Below are 15,779 nucleotides of genomic sequence, written 5' to 3'. Positions count from 1 at the left end.
CCTAGGGCGCTTTCCCAGAAAGATAGTGTTGGCTCTGGTTAGGTTTGGCTACCCATTTCCTCATCTTGGCTAGGATAGGAATAGTAAGCTTTACAAAATGTGTGCTCATGTTGCCTTTTCCCATTCTGAATGTCAGACAGACATGATGGCCACCATTTTGTATTGAGAGTAGTACATTCTACTGCCTGAGGAAGGGTGTTAAAGAGGCACAAATAACCTACAAACACAACCAGTGCTCTGTTTTGGAGACCTCCTTTGTGTGAGGGGGGCTTTCTTCGTCCTTTGTTTAACAAAACTCCTGTGCCAAATGGAAAGAGTTTGTTGTTGATATAACCACAAAAAGGGAAATCTTTCCAGAAGTTGTAGCTCTTGAAGAAGGGTCTTGTTGGAACAAAGGTTTCTTAAGAGATGTAAACAGTCTTTGTTTCAGAAACTGTTTTGTTTTAGGAAGCTGTGAACAAGTGGTTTCATATAGTTGAAATAAAGCAACGACAAAAAAAATAAGAGGTACGAAATACTGTCCAAGGCCATGGCTGTATAATGCCTGTGTTCTAGATGATTTTTGTTTGCTAATTTTTTGGAATACAAGTGGCTGTGTTAAAATGGAGATTGGGTCTGTTGGTATTTGTCCGTTGGGAGGTTAGGGGAAGAATTGTAAAGCACTTCCATTTCCTTTTGTTCTTATCTTTGTATCTTTAATTAATGGTATGTACATAGTTTCAGTTTATAGCTGCTTTCTGTAAGGGTCCTAAACTGCTTTCCTTTGAAAACTTGGGGTTCACAGAAATTTGTGAAAATATGGTAAGGTAAATGTGATAAAGGATAATAAATCAAGAAGACTGCTAAATCCGGAGTTAAAAGTTTAAAGAGGGAAATAAATGTTTTTCAAATTACATCGAGCATGTAGGATAACCAGGCTTGTTTCCTGGGCTTAAAAATTTTTTTTTTAAGTTTACAATTAATCTGACCTCTGGTTTTGCTACCTTTAAAATGCGCATTTTCATTTCCTCTTGATGTACTTAGATGTCTTTTTAAGGACAGATCTTCCGTGCCGCTATGTGGTGTTTGGAAATGATTAATTTTAGGAGTGTAACTATTAGGCAAAAAATAGTTGGCTGCTCAGTAAATACTTTTTTGAGTCTCCCAAGTTTGATCGGAATATATTTGATGGCTTTAATAACTTTCTTTGTTGCCCTCAAATGTCTAACATTTGGCCACAGATAGACAGATTCCACAAATTTCTTCTGTGGCAGTGTCCAAAAATCAGGGATTTAAATCAAACCCCAGATGGCACAGTAGACACATTTTTTTCAACTTTAACTTCCTGTGGGTCGTTGGTTTGATCCCTTCATTTTATAGCTAAAGTGTAATACTCTCAAATGTTTTAATATAGTCAGCGTCTTTGAGTAGGCCTGCTGGTTCTACCATTAGGAACAGGGTGGAACTTAAATACACATTTCTTTGTATGGTTAGAGGTGTTAATGATACGGAGCTCATTTACTCTCATTCCAGCCTATCAATCTCCTTAATTTTAGGTTTGATTGACTTTGGCCTAACCCTCTCTGTTTTCCCATTTCCTTTGGTGTCACAGTATTTTTCTCTGGTTGTGATTCTTTGGCCACCTTAGACCCGCTTAACATTTGGAGAAAAGGCTTATCAATGGAAACATCCTTGAATGAAGGAAGAACTTCTAATGACTACTGAAAAATAACAGCTTTATTTAGATATAATTCATATACCATACAATTCATCAATTTAAAATGTTTTTAGTTGTAGTTTTAAGTAGTTACAGAGTTGTAAAACCATCACCACAATCAATGTTAGGACATTTTCATCACCCCCAAAAGAAACCCTGTACCCACTTGTATCTGCCTTTTAGGACAAACGTAGGACTATACTGCTCAGAAGAAAAACTTTTTTCCTCACTTAGTAGGAGGTTGGATTAAGTCCTACAGATGTAGTTCGAAAGTGCTTTAAACAAAGCAAAAACAAACTTCATTTGTTATAGTTTTTGAATGGGCGTTTAGTTAAATTTGATCTTACCAGTGGTAAATTGTAAATTGGTCACACTAGGAGCCACAGACCTATTCACCTAGCTGTAATTTTGTTGACCTAATCAACAAAATTAATAGGCTTTTAGAATAGAATGTGAGCGATATTACAAATACATGAGGCAGTTTAAGATTCACACCCCCATGGGAAAAATTTCCCTACCAGTGATTACAGGACTTGTTTTTAAACATGCAGCCTAAACCTCTTTAAAGAGCAAAATAAATAGAGAATTGCCTTTGAAAAGTGTTAACTAAATGTGTTAAAGCTAGGGTTTGAATTCTTCTGTTACTGAGATACAATAATAAGAAAAATTAGGGAAAATTTGTTAGCTCTCAGTTTCATTCTTTGTCTCTCTCAGGTGCTTGAATTTTCTTTATGGTATGTTGGCTTAAACTTAAAAGTATTTCTGGTTGATAGAGGAGCAGAACTCATTTATTTGTTTACTTTGGGGCACAAAAACAGTTCAAGATGCTTAGGATACTTTAATAGGCAGACAGAAATCTTCCAGGGAGAGAATTTTCTTTTAGAAAGGAAAAAAAAAAGGGGGCGCCTGGGTGGCTTGGTAGGTTAAGCGTCCGACTTCGGCTCAGGTCATGATCTCACGGTCTGTGAGTTCAAGCCCCGCGTCGGGCTCTGTGCTGACAGCTCAGAGCCTGGAGCCTGTTTCCGATTCTGTGTCTCCCTCTCTCTCTGCCCCTCCCCTGTTCATGCTCTGTCTCTCTCTGTCTCAAAAATAAATAAACGTTAAAAAAAAAAAAAGAAAGGAAAAAAAATATGGTAAACTATTTGATAAAAAATTTGACTCTGGTTTATGTGCTGTAAATGGGATCTTTTTCTAGACTTTTGTAACCTCTTGTTGTCTTAATTGGACCCCATTAAAAGTTGGCTGTAGAAGAGGATAAAGGGAAAACTCGTGCCCCCACTCCCACCCCCCCCATGAAAGTGCTAATTAGGGTCCTAGATTTTAAGGTTCCAGGAAGCCTACTTGTGTACCTCTTTCCAAAGGCCATATATAGGTTTTTAAAAACCAGGAACCCAGAAGATCTTTGCTTTCTTCCTTGTACAGACCTTTCCGTTTGATTTGTGTTGATCTGGTGGTGTGATGTTTTTTCTTCCTTGCTAAGATACTCTCTGGAGATTATGCTAATATACCTTTTTTAAGTGCAGAAGATCATTGCCAACCTCAAAAAAAGTTAAGTGGAATAAATACTGGGAATTGAGGGGCTGTCTATACTTTTGTTTCTGAAATTTTTGTTGAGTTTGGGTCACTTGAAGAGGAATCACTAGAGGCAGTGTTGAGTCCCTTTGGGGTAAGTGGGTGGGTAGAGTGGTACTTTGGGAGAGTCATGTCGCTGGGCTTCTCCCATTTTGCTTTATATTACTTAAAGTTTGAGAAACTTGTAACTGGGTTTTAAAGTCTGATTTGTGAGAAACTTGTTTGAGATGTAAGAATTGTATGCTGCGTACAAGGATTTTTTTTGTTAACAGCTGTGTCTTAGCATGGAATTAAAGACAAAAATTAGATGAGATGTTACCTTTGTACATCTCCACAAGTTCTTCCAAAAATGCTTTTTCTGTCATTAACTATTAGATGATTTGTATAATGAAGGTGCTTTTTACAACTCCCAAGTTTATGAACCAGACTAATGAGGAAAAGCTGCCTCCAGGGCAGTGAGACCTTTCTGTTCCGTAATTGTGTGATGTTTGGAACAAAAATGTGGAATTTGACTAAATGCATTCTTAGGAGTCCTTTTTTTTTTTTTTTTTTTTTTTTTTTTTTAACATTCAAATCTTTCCTTGTAGACCATTGCTCTTAAAGCATCATTACCTTACACCTTTAGACGTGGCCTAGAGTCATCTCATCTGTTTATCTTTTTTTTTTTTTCCACGTAAACTTTCTTTCTGGATATAAAGATTACTTTGCTGTACCAGAGCCATCACTTCAAGAGTTCAAATGAAAATTCTTCTATTAAAATATTCAAGCATTCACAAAAACATAGAGAATATAATCCCTTTAGCTATTTTCCTGGATATAGGAGAGCAGAAAACAGAGTAGCAGCAGTGGGGTTGAGCGTAAGCTAGTGACCTTTAGTTGTAAAGAACAACTTGGCTTAGCTTTTGTTTTATTCAGGGAACGAGTGAGATTTGGGCAGTTAGGAATGAGGTTTCTAGCCTGTAGTGAAAGTGGTCACCTTGCCCAATTAGGATAGGGATCGTATTTCTCAGTTTTTAAAAAATTTAAGTTTTTTATTTATTTAATCTCTACACCCAGCATGGGGCTTGAACTCATGACCCTGAGATCAAGAGTTGTGTGCTCTTCTGACTGAGCCAGCCAGGTGATCCTGTATTTCTCAGTTTTAAACAGCGGCTTCATTCCTTTATTACACATTTGTTGGAACCTGTGCAGAAACTTGACCGTCTTCAGGCCAACTCTTGGCATCCAGAAGTTTGATGGCAGTAGTTGGAGTAGGTGGTGGTTGGAGGGCATTCTCCACAAGCATCTTTCCGTTCTCTATTTGCCCATTTTCTTTATCTGTCTGCTAGACTATCTCAATAGAGCTGGGAGTCAGGAGTAACCAAAAAAGTAGAGTTAAGTCCCTTTCTGGAAAAGAAGTTTTAAGGAAAGGAGAATCAAAAGGGTCTAATGAGTTGTTGGTTAGGTTGTTAGGTTCACTTTTCTGTTTAGAATGGTAGTGTTTGACTTTCAACCTTGATGGCGCAGTGTCTGTTGTAGCAGAATTGCTGATTAACATTTCTGTGGTATCAAAAGTTTAAAAGGAACAATTTAAAAATCAGGTCATTGAAAAATATTTTCTGTCAATAACCCCTTAAAATCTAATTGCTTTTCCCACCGAAATAGTAACTTAATTTCTCAGATGGGAAACTAGTTAAACAACACCAGGCCGAAGATCACATAATGAATGGCTTTTTAGTACTTGTCGATTCCATTTCACTTGGTAATGTGTTATTTTACAATAGATGTGAAATTTAAGGAATATTTTGCATGGGTGAAAATAAGCTTTATCAAGGGGCGTGTATGTGGATTATTACTTTTTAAAAGTTTGTACTTTTATTATGTAAAGGAAGGGATATGGTGTTTCTAGATTTTAAAAAATAAATGAGTAGAGTCTTGACTCTAATTCCATCATGACCTTGGACAATGTCATTTTTCTCCCAACGTATGCCTTCTCATCTGCTGTAAGGGGATCTGACACTGACCTAGGGCTGCTGTCCAGATTAATTAATTGATGGATTGCGAGGAGCTTAAATCCCAAAGCTTTATTTGCTCACTGCTAAGAAGAGTATGGGGACAGATTTAGTGAGACAAGGGTTAGTGCCAAATACATATCCCTCCTTTTCCCCTACAGTGAAGGGATTTTTAAAGAGTGAAACTTGAAAAGTGAAAAACTAGCTTCAAAACTACAGTATATAGAATGTAATTCTTCTCCTGGCCTAGGTAGAAGCTTGTCTTTACTTATTAATTTATTTATTTTCCTAGATATTTCAAAAATTGGTGAGATTTTAAAAAATTAGTGAGGGGGCACCTGGGTGGCTCAGTTGGTTGAGCCTTTGACTCTTGATTTCAGCTCAGGTCATGGATCCCTGCGTCGCATCAGGTTCCGCGTTGAGGGTAGAGCTTGCTTGGGATTCTCTCTCTGCCTCTGTCCCTCTCCCCCGGCTTGTGCATGCTTGCTCTTCCCCTTCTCTCTAAAAAAAATAAAAATAAAAAAATTAGTGGTATCAAAATCTTTTTCAAGTAGAGCTGTTATGTTATTTCAGAAAATTTGCAGGTTCACGTGTTATGTGTGTGTTGTGTACTGTGTGTATATAGGCAGGAGTTTGTATTTGGTGAGCTTTGTGTTAAGAGATGTTTAAAATTATTTTAATTTCTCTTAGTATGAGATGGCTGTGATGCTGTTGAAGCCCTGCAAATGGAGGGCGTTATATCTTACCTAACAATTTAAATAATGCCAATGCTAGCTAGATAGGAAATTGAGTTAGTACATTGAGTCTTTAATATTCCACAATTATTTTACTTATAAAGTGGTGAGAGAAGTAAAAGAGGTGGCAGGGAAAATGTTTATTTTGATCCTCAGGACAGAGCCAGATTATATTTTATTCTTTACTAAAAATTAGGCAAACTTAAAAAAAAAAATAAAGCGAATGAAAACTCCCATACAAACCTGGGTTCCCTGTTTTTTTTGTCCAAATAGGTCTTGTTATTGGACCTCATAACATAACCTCTTAGGTAGACCCATATATACTGTGTTTCTGCTAGTGTGGTTTTTTTGTTTTTATCCTGAATCAAGCAGTTTACTCAGTATTGTTTTGTAAATAGACTTTATTTGGGGTGCATGGGTGGCTCAGTCGGTTAAGTGCCTGACTTCGGCTCAGGTCATAATCTCACGGTTTGTGGGTTCTAGCCCTGCATCAGGCTCTGTGCTTACAGCTCAGAACCTAGAGTCTGCTTTGGATTCTGTGTCTCCCTCTCTCTCTGCCTCTCCCCTACTTGCGCTCTGTCTCTCAAAAATAAACAAACATAAAAAAAATTTTAAAAATAGATTGTTTTTTTATTTATTTTGAGAGAGAGAGTGACAGAGAATCCCATACAGGCTCCATGCCATCAGCACAGAGCCTGATGTAGGGCTCGATCCCAGGAACTACGAGATCATGATGATCTAAGCCAAAGTCAAGAGTTGGATGCTTAACTGACTGTGCCACCCAGGTGCCCCTCAGTACTGCTTTCTGTATGTATTAAAAAGACTCTCTGATTGCATACCTAACAAGTGTTAAGCTTTTGAATGTTGAGTATTTTAGTTGGGAGCATGCACCTAGTCTAAGATTTCTTTTCTGAACTATGCTCCTTACTTAGCCCTAGGCAGATTTTTGTGCATTCCTGTGTTAATTCTTGCCATCTTACTGACTTGACCAGATTGTAATGTTCAGAGAACTAAAGTCTAAAACTTAGTGTGTTTTGAGCACTTGGTTGGAGCTTTTATTGAGCACATATTTCTATGTGGCGTACATACTCCATTTTTCTCTAATCTCATAACTCCAGAAACGAAGAACAAATCCCTATCAAAACCACATAATTACAAGTTCTTTAAGGCAAGATCCTCTCAATTTTCTGTGTGGTTGTACCAACTCATCATTTGATGATATTTAAACCAGATGGTAACGTCTCATCTTTGCCAGTCTTTAAAACTTGAGAGAAGAGATGGGGAGAGCAGGATCTCTTAGGATTTGTATTCTTGTATCTTTAAAAAAAATTTTTTTTTTCATTTTTAGAGAAAGAGAGCAGGAACAGGGGAGAGAGGCAGAAAGAGAGAGAGTAGAGAGAGAGAGAGGGAGTGAATCTTAAGCAGGTTCCACGATAGTGTGGAGCCCGATGCAGGGCTTGATCCCATGACCCTGGGATCATGACCTGAGCTGAAATCAAGACTCAGATGTTCAGCCAACTGAGCCACCCAGGCTCACCTGTATTCTGGTATCTATTTGTGGGACAGGGGTGAGGGGTGGAGATTAGAGAGGTCTACAAAGAGAATCTTTGGAGTATAACTTACATTTTGTAAAATTTCAAGTATTCCAAGATTTTTCTTCTCCCAGAGAGGCTCTTATCCAGTATTATGATGTATTTTGGACAAATTGAGAATAGCCACCAGATTTTCCTGTGGGAGGCTGGCTTCAGGGATTTGTGTAGGGTGTGGGTTTAGGGTTTTTAAAAATTGTACTTGATGGCAGCCCATTCTTCTGGGTTCCTCTCTCACACCATTTTTTTTTTTCCATTGCTAATCTTGTGGCTTTTCTCATCTTCCATGTGTAAAATATATCTTTTTCTTATATAACTGCTTATCAAGATTTTTTTTGAGAGGAACAGAGTTTAGAATTTGACTTAGGATCCAAGGTAATTTGTTTTCGGAGGTTGGTATTAGCTAGCTAGTTTCCTAGCTGGTTTGGTTTGTGGTGTATGTTCCATTGTTTACGTGTTATCTTTGAGCTGCTAGCCTTAAGAGGGTCATGCCTATTTTCAGTTTATTCCATTAAACTGCTTATTATAAAGTGGGGATAATGCTAGCCCTGCTTTACATAGTGAGGCCTAAACTTCTTAGGGTCACCTGACTATTAAGTGGTGGAGTCAGTATTTGAACCTAGACTTTGTGCACATAACCACTATATTGAATCCTACTTCCATAGTAATGATACAGTTATGATTACATGAGATAGTTGATGGAAAATTATGTCTTATTTTATTAATATTTATTATTATTACATATCTGTATAATTCTGCTTATACATTTTCTGCCCTGGTATAGGCTACCCTTTTTTTCTGATAGGCTCAGCAAAAAACATTTTTATAACCTAGTTCTTGCTGCTAAGAACTGTTTTATAGGTAAGGAAACTGCTGAGAGAAGTTTAGTGACTTATCTAAGGTGACACAGCTTTTAAAGGACAAATTAGGAGATTCCAAACCTTGCTTTTTACTTCCAAGTTCACTGCTCTTCCTTTAAAAAAAAAAAATTATTTATTTATTTATTTATTTATTTATTTATTTATTTATTTGGGGTGGGGGGAGGGAGGGAGGAAGGGAGAGGACGTCTGTGTAAGCACACAAGTAGGGGAAGGGCAGAGAGAGGGGGAGAGAGCGAATCCCAAGCAGTCTCCACCTGTCAGTGCAGAGCCCAGTGCAGGGCTAAGATCTCACAAACTGTAAGATCATGACCTGAGCCGAAGTCAAGAGTTGTATGCTTAGCTGAATGAGCCACCCAGGTGCCCCTATTTATGAAATTTTCTTTATTTTTTTTAATGTTTATTTTTTTAAATTTTATTTATTTTGAGAGAGACAGAGTGAGTGGGGGAGGGGCAGGGAGAGCAAGAATCCTAAGCAGGCTCCACATTGTCAGTCCAGAGCCTGATGTGGGGCTTGAACTCACGAACTCTGAGATCATGGCCTAAGCCGTAATTAAGAGTCAGATGCCTAGCCGACTGAACCACCCAGGTGCCCCTGAGGGTTTTTTTTTTTTTGAGAGTAAGAGAGACAGCATGAGCAGGGGAGGGGCAGAGAGAGAGGGAGACACACAATCTGAAGCAGGCTCCAGGCTCTTGAGCTGTCAGCACAGAGCCCGACGCAGGGCTCGGACCCATGAACCACAAGATCCTGACCTGAGCTAAAGTCGGACGCTCAACTGACTGAGCCACCCCTGAAATTTTAAATCATATACTCTGTTTGTTTTAGTATAGCATGTATGAGCTTCGCATTTCATGTACTGTTGGTTGCTTGGCTCATTTGTATGGAAACTCCTGGCTCATCAGTCATCATCCTGGTGACCACCCAGGTTCAACTAGAAGAGTATGTATTTAGGCCCCCAGATTGTAGCCCTCTTCCCATCAAAATCATCCTGGGCTCCATCCCGGAATTAGAATCTCATGGGATGCCCAAGTATTTGAATTTTAAGAAGCTCCTCTGGTCATTCTAAAACCCAGCTAGGTTTAAGAACTATTGGTTTAGATAGTTCTTGATGAGGTTTAGGCAGCTGTTCATATAAGGAATTCTCTTATCTGTTGACTTTGAATTAATAGAATTTCTCACCTCCACTACCAGAAACAAGGGAGTCCTTTTTGTCAGCTCTGATGAATGAAGAAATGAATTAGGTCCTTGGGTTTAGTTGTGGGTTCAGTTCACTACATTTATTAATATGTCAATAAGTGCCAGGCATTGTGTTATGAGTATTAGAAATGAATTAAGTAGCTTTCATTTACAGGAATTCATATAGTCTACTGGTGAGAAAGATCTGCAACTAGATTACATGCTGTGATGTACACAAATAATGGAAATTGTGTATCAAATGGTCGAAGATTAGGGCTGAGGGGATGTGGAGGTAGATGGAGTAAGGGGGGAGTGGAGCTGCTTCAGATGTTTGGGAGACTTTGGATTGGGACAGGGTTAGGGAGGAAATAGGGGTGTAGAATGAGATTAGAATCTGACAGACCCTCCAGAAATACCAACATTTACACAAGGAAGAGGACCTAGTTGTAGGCTGCAGGAAAAGTGCCAGGGGAAAAAGCAGGTTTGTTGAGGGCCAGTATTTGAGACCTCTGTGACTTTGTGGTGATGATTTTCTTAAGTCTCAACTCTAGATACAGCTGCAAAATCCTTTATTTATAACCTGGAAAAGTAGATAATAGAAGAGTTTTTATAGTGTGTGTCCCTTTGATACCAGGCAGCCGTTCAAACGAGGACCACTTTTATCAGGCTGGAACTTTGGCATATTTTAGGTTAAAACGGGTTATCTTTTAAATCAAATTATTATTAAATGTGGCAATAAATATGAAGTAAGTAAGGCAGTGAATAGTGCTAACTCTGTAATAGTAATACCCAGTGTGGTTTGAGATATATCATAGGATAAATTTATTTTAAGACCTTTGGAGATAAGACCTATTTATCTACCATTGTAAGTTGAGCATGCCTGTGCATTAGTAGATCCTTTTCTCTTTCAAAAAGATCTATCTAGCCTTGAAGCATGTTCAGAATTACAGTATATTGAATAGACTTGCAGGTTGCCCTTACATAAATATTAAACAATCTGACAGTGGGATGAATGGAGCCACTTGCTAGCAATTCCCATTCGGGTCCAAGCTTCAGCCTTTTACTTCAGATATGGCTATTAGGGATCATACAGGTTCTAAAATTATTTCTACTTTTAATGTTCAGCTTGCAGTTAATTGTGGCAGGGCTAAATAGTTGTTAAATATTTGTATCCGGTGAAATGTATGGCTTACTATTTATGTTTCCTTTTTTTTTTTTTAAGTACAATTGCCACATGTCTTTATATGAAACATCAAACCAAACAAAATTTTGTATTCTTTTGTTATCTTCTTAGAGACTCGGGTCAGTTTTTAATGTCACTGTTGTCCCTTTTGTGACCTTGATTTTGAATCTTGGAGTGTCCAGTTTGTCAAGTACTAAAGATGTAGAACATGTGTTTATAGATTTAATGAGGCCTTAAAGTTAGGGTGTGTGATGTTTAACTTTCCCTGCCCTTCGTGCCCAGGTGGGTTTGGGTGTTGCTGAGGGGAAGGTTGAAGGGGCAGAGTCTAACCTTTTTCCTAAACTCCTTCCCCTGACAAATCATTTCTGGAACCTTTCTCTGAAGTATGTCATCTTTTCTTAACCTTGGTAGCCTCAATTTTCTGCCAGAAATTGTCTTTTCCTCACTGGGATCCTAGTTATGAAAGAAAACAGAATCAAAGCTACATATTAAATTTCCTTGGGGGAGAAACTGTGGCAAAATAGCTACTTGATTGTAACATGGCTTGGTGTAGACATATTGAAGTAATATTTGCATCAATTATAATTGCTGTAGGGGAGAAGGATCTGAAATTTCTTCTGGTTCCATTCGGTGACTTGTGTTATAAGATGTCTGTGAATGATTTGAAAGAAATAATGTTTTCCTCTTAAATTTTCATGATTGACCTATCATGTCAGCCCATTTGAGTGGAAGATGATTTATTCTAGAAATTTATCTTTCTTATGATCATCCTGGGTGATTTTTAAAAGGATGCTTCCAATATAGAGAGGCCTGATGAGACTTTGAGGGTTATGCCAAAACTTTGTTGAATCACTTCAGTAGGTAACTTTGGTAGACATCTATTAGGGGCATTTTGGAAGAGTAAGGTCTTCATGTGATCTAGTTATCCCCTTATTTTTATTGTTTATAAACAAAATGGTACTTGGATTATTCCTGTAAAGCGGTCTGGAAAGGAAACCATGCTTTTGAGGTTTAGGGGAAGCATTTTCCATAGTATTTTCATGTGGTTTTTGACAATTATAAATTGAAGTCATTTAGAGGTCCTGAAAATACAGATTATTATTACTAAGTTTTATTAAAAGTGGTGAAGGAGGTCCTTGTTGGAACTAATGTTTGAAAAAGTAAGTATCATGACATGTCTCTCTTTTACCAGTGTATTTTCATTTACTAATAGATGCTCCTCCATAGAAACAGTGCTTGGATACTTTATATCCTTTTAAATAACACGTTCTGTAAAACTGAAAACTGATGGCTTTTACCAGGTCCTGTCAATTATAGGAGTTATAATTTTAACAAAAGTTCTTACTCCTTGGTCTGTAATATTTTATTTTTATTTTATTTATTATTATTATTTTTTGGTCCTTAATATTTTAGTACAACTGTTAAACGTTCCTGTATGTTTGCAAATGATTATGCAGGCATTTACAGGATCTTTTTGGTGGTAGGACTTTTAGGGATGATGACTGGGTTGACATTTAGTATACCTTTTATTTTTTAATATATATATATATATATATATATATATTTTAACATTTATTCATTTTTGAGAGAGAGAGAGAGAGCAGGGGAGGGGCAGAGAGAGAGGGAGACACAGAATCTGAAGCAGGCTCCAGGTTCTGAGCTGTCAGCACAGAGCCCGATGCGGGGCTTGAACCCACGAACCATGAGATCATGACCTGAGCTGAAGGTGGACGCTTAACCAACTGAGCAACCCAGGTGCCTCATTGGTATACCTTTTTTAAAAATGTTGGCATTTCACAAATAGGTCAAGAAATCATTGTTAGTGAATAGAGAAAACACTTTGAGATGCTGTTTTTAAAATACGGATGGATAGAGTTCCATGGAGGGATGGATTGGATGGGATTTCTGTAGGGATTAAGATTATTAGGACAGTTGTTTTCAAGGGTTTGGATTGAGGACTGACTCTTGGAGGGTGCACAGGATCCTTCCAGCAGATCCAAGGGGAACTTCCTCTTTTTGACTAAATATTTTTAGCCAGAGTTTCTTGGTATGCTTTAACCAAGCAGTATTCTACAGCTGATTGACTATAGAAGATATGAAAATCCAGTTTATTTCTGTTCAGCCAGACATTAAAGAGACTTGCAAAATATATGCAAACTAACACAATGCCACTCTTCTATTTTTTGCTTATTATTAAATAAATTAAAACATTCTTAAATTTCTACTGTAATAAAAGTGAATAGACATATAGACTAAAGCTCTTTGAGGTCCTTAATTTTTAAGAGTTTTAGGGGGTCCTCAGGCCAAACATTTGAGAGTTGTAGTAGTAAAAAGGGAAACTTAGTTCTGCAAAGGCCTGACTCAAAAGGAATAAATCTAGGTTCTATGCATGTGTAAGAGGTACATTGATTGATTGTAGAGGCTATTAAAAAACCAGTAGAGGGTTTGGTAAAAACTTCAGTTATCTGTTCTTTCTAGGAAGTGAAGTGAAAATTTAAAAGTATTTTCTAAAGGGCAAACAACAATAAGTTTTCCTGTATAACCAGTATCAATTAAAATGTCAGAAAGTGGGCCTTTTTTGTCTTCTTGTCATTTTATTAAGTTTTATAAAATTTGTAATAAACATGGTTGTGTTTTTGCTTCTTGAGCTGTCTTTTGGGGTCAGAAGTTTGGAACATAAAACAAACTGATCCAAGTGATTTATTATTATTATTATTATTATTATTTATTATTATTATTATTTTTAACGTTTATTTTTGAGAAAGAGAGAGAGAGAGAGAGACAGAACCTGAAGCAGGCTCTAGACTCTGAGCTGTCAGCACAGAGCAAGACGTGGGGCTCATACTTAGGAACGGAGAGATCATGACCTGAGCCAAAGTTGGATGCTTAACTGACTGAGCCACCCAGGTGCTCCTGATCCAAATGATTTTTTAAATTGACTTAATATTTTTAAGAACTGTTAGATTTAAAGAGAAACCGAGTAGAGTTCCCATATACTCCTTGACCTAGTTTCCCCCTTTTATTTGTTTAATTTTCTTACTGTTTATTTGTTTAATTTGAGAGAGCACATACGAGTGAGGGAGGGGGTAGAGAGAGAAAATCCCAACCAGGCTTTGCACTGTCAGCGCAGAACCCAACATGGGGTTTGAACTTAGGAACTGTGAGATCATGCCTGAGCTGAAATCAAGAGTTGGACACTTAACTGACTGAGCCTCCCAGGTCTCCCAAGTTTCCCCTTTTATTAACATCTTACATTATTATGACATATTTGCTATAATTAATGAACCGATACTGTTATTAAACAAAGTCCATATATTTTATTCATATTTCTTTAATTTTTAGCTAATATCTTCCTTCTGTTCCAGAATCTCATCCAGGATACACATTACATTTAGTTGTCATGTCTCTTTAGACTTTTTTTTTAGCTGTTGTTGTTTCTCAGGCTTTTTGTTGTTGTTCTTGTTTTTTTTGTTTTTTAATTTTTTAATGTTTGTTTATTTTTGAGAGAGAGAGACCCATTGAGTGTGAGCAGGAGAAGGGCAGAGAGAGAGAGGGAGACAGAATCTGAAGTGGCTCCAGGCTCTGAGCTGTCAGCACAGAGCCCAACGTGGAGCTCAAACCCACCAAGGGTGAGATCATGACCTGAGCTAAAGTCAGACACTTAACCGACTGAGCCACCTGGGTGCCCCTTGGGCTTTATTTTTATTGACCTTGACCATTTTGAGGAGTACTCACTTGGGTATTTTGTAGGATGTCCCATTATTGGAATTTATCTGATGTTTTTCTCATGGTAAGACTGGGTATATGGGCAACTGATTTTTATTTATTTTTAAGATTTTATTTTTATTTAAAAAAAAAGTTGGGGGGGGCGCCTGGGTGGCTCTGTTGGTTAAACATCCAACTTTTTGACTTTGGCTCAGGTCATGATCTCACGTTCGTGAGTTTGAACCCTACATTGGGCTCTGTGCTGACAGTGCAGAGCCTACTTGGGATTCTTCCTCTCTCCTTCTCCCTGCTCCTCCCCTGCTCATGCTTGCTCTCTCTCTCTCTCTCTCTCAAAATAAATAAACTAAACAAAAAAATGGTAATAAAATCATAAAATTTTTAGGTTTATTTTAAAAGAGGCTAAAATGAACTTCCTAGAAGGTAAGGATGCTTTATTTGTAATGATTAACATTGGAAAGTAAAGAAAATAACCTAAATGTCCAATAATAAGAAATTTTAAAAAGTATCAATACAATAAAATATTAAATATTCACAGTATAGTAAGTAAAAGGAAAAATATACACATATTTTTAAAATTATGACTTAAAATTTTTTGAAGATTATGAAGATAACTTGCATTTTAGAAAATACTGGAAAGATGTATACCAAAATACAGCAGGTTTTCTCTGAGATTCTTCTTCATATATATTTTCTGATATTTTAGTAATGAGTGTACTTTTGTATTAGAGAAAATTATTTTAAACCTATTCTATTGCTTAGCTTTTATGGCAGTAAGAGAATATGTAGTCAGGAAGTTTTATATAGTAGATAGATATGAAATGGCTTGGTTAATACAAAATATTAATATTGTGGAACCATACATAGGCTTGCCCACCACAGTGTTAATTTTTATAGTATAGAAGTTGAATTCTCTTGCAACCCTAGCAGCTTCTCTCTTCCCAGATCCATTGTTAAGTGCCTCTATCCTTGAATTACATATCTAAAACAATCTTAGAAAAAGCTCTTTAAGCATGGAAAATGTGACAGTGTATTCTCCTTTAAGTAGCAAGGTTGCATATATCTCAATAAAACTGGAAAAAAAAATACAGCAAAAAAAAAATGGATGGGCCTTGAATATTATATATTAACTTATTAATGCCATATATTAACTTGTGAATGCCATTTTTTAATGTTTATTATTATTTTTTATTTTTTTTTTTAATTTTAATTTTTTTTTTTCAACGTTTATTTATT

At 37.0% G+C, this 15,779-nt stretch overlaps 1 protein-coding gene across 2 annotated transcripts in view; it reads left to right on the top strand.

Annotated features, from left to right (window-relative positions):
• Window positions 1-15,779, top strand: part of KDM5B (lysine demethylase 5B) — an 80,685-nt gene that overhangs the window by 2,375 nt on the left and 62,531 nt on the right. The gene's annotated exons all lie outside the window — the stretch shown is intronic.

This window comes from Panthera leo, chromosome F3 (genome assembly GCF_018350215.1).
Source record: "Panthera leo isolate Ple1 chromosome F3, P.leo_Ple1_pat1.1, whole genome shotgun sequence".
NCBI classification, from domain to species: domain Eukaryota; kingdom Metazoa; phylum Chordata; class Mammalia; order Carnivora; family Felidae; genus Panthera; species Panthera leo.
Note: the sequence above shows the minus strand (reverse complement) of the source record. Positions and strands in the feature narration are given on the sequence as shown.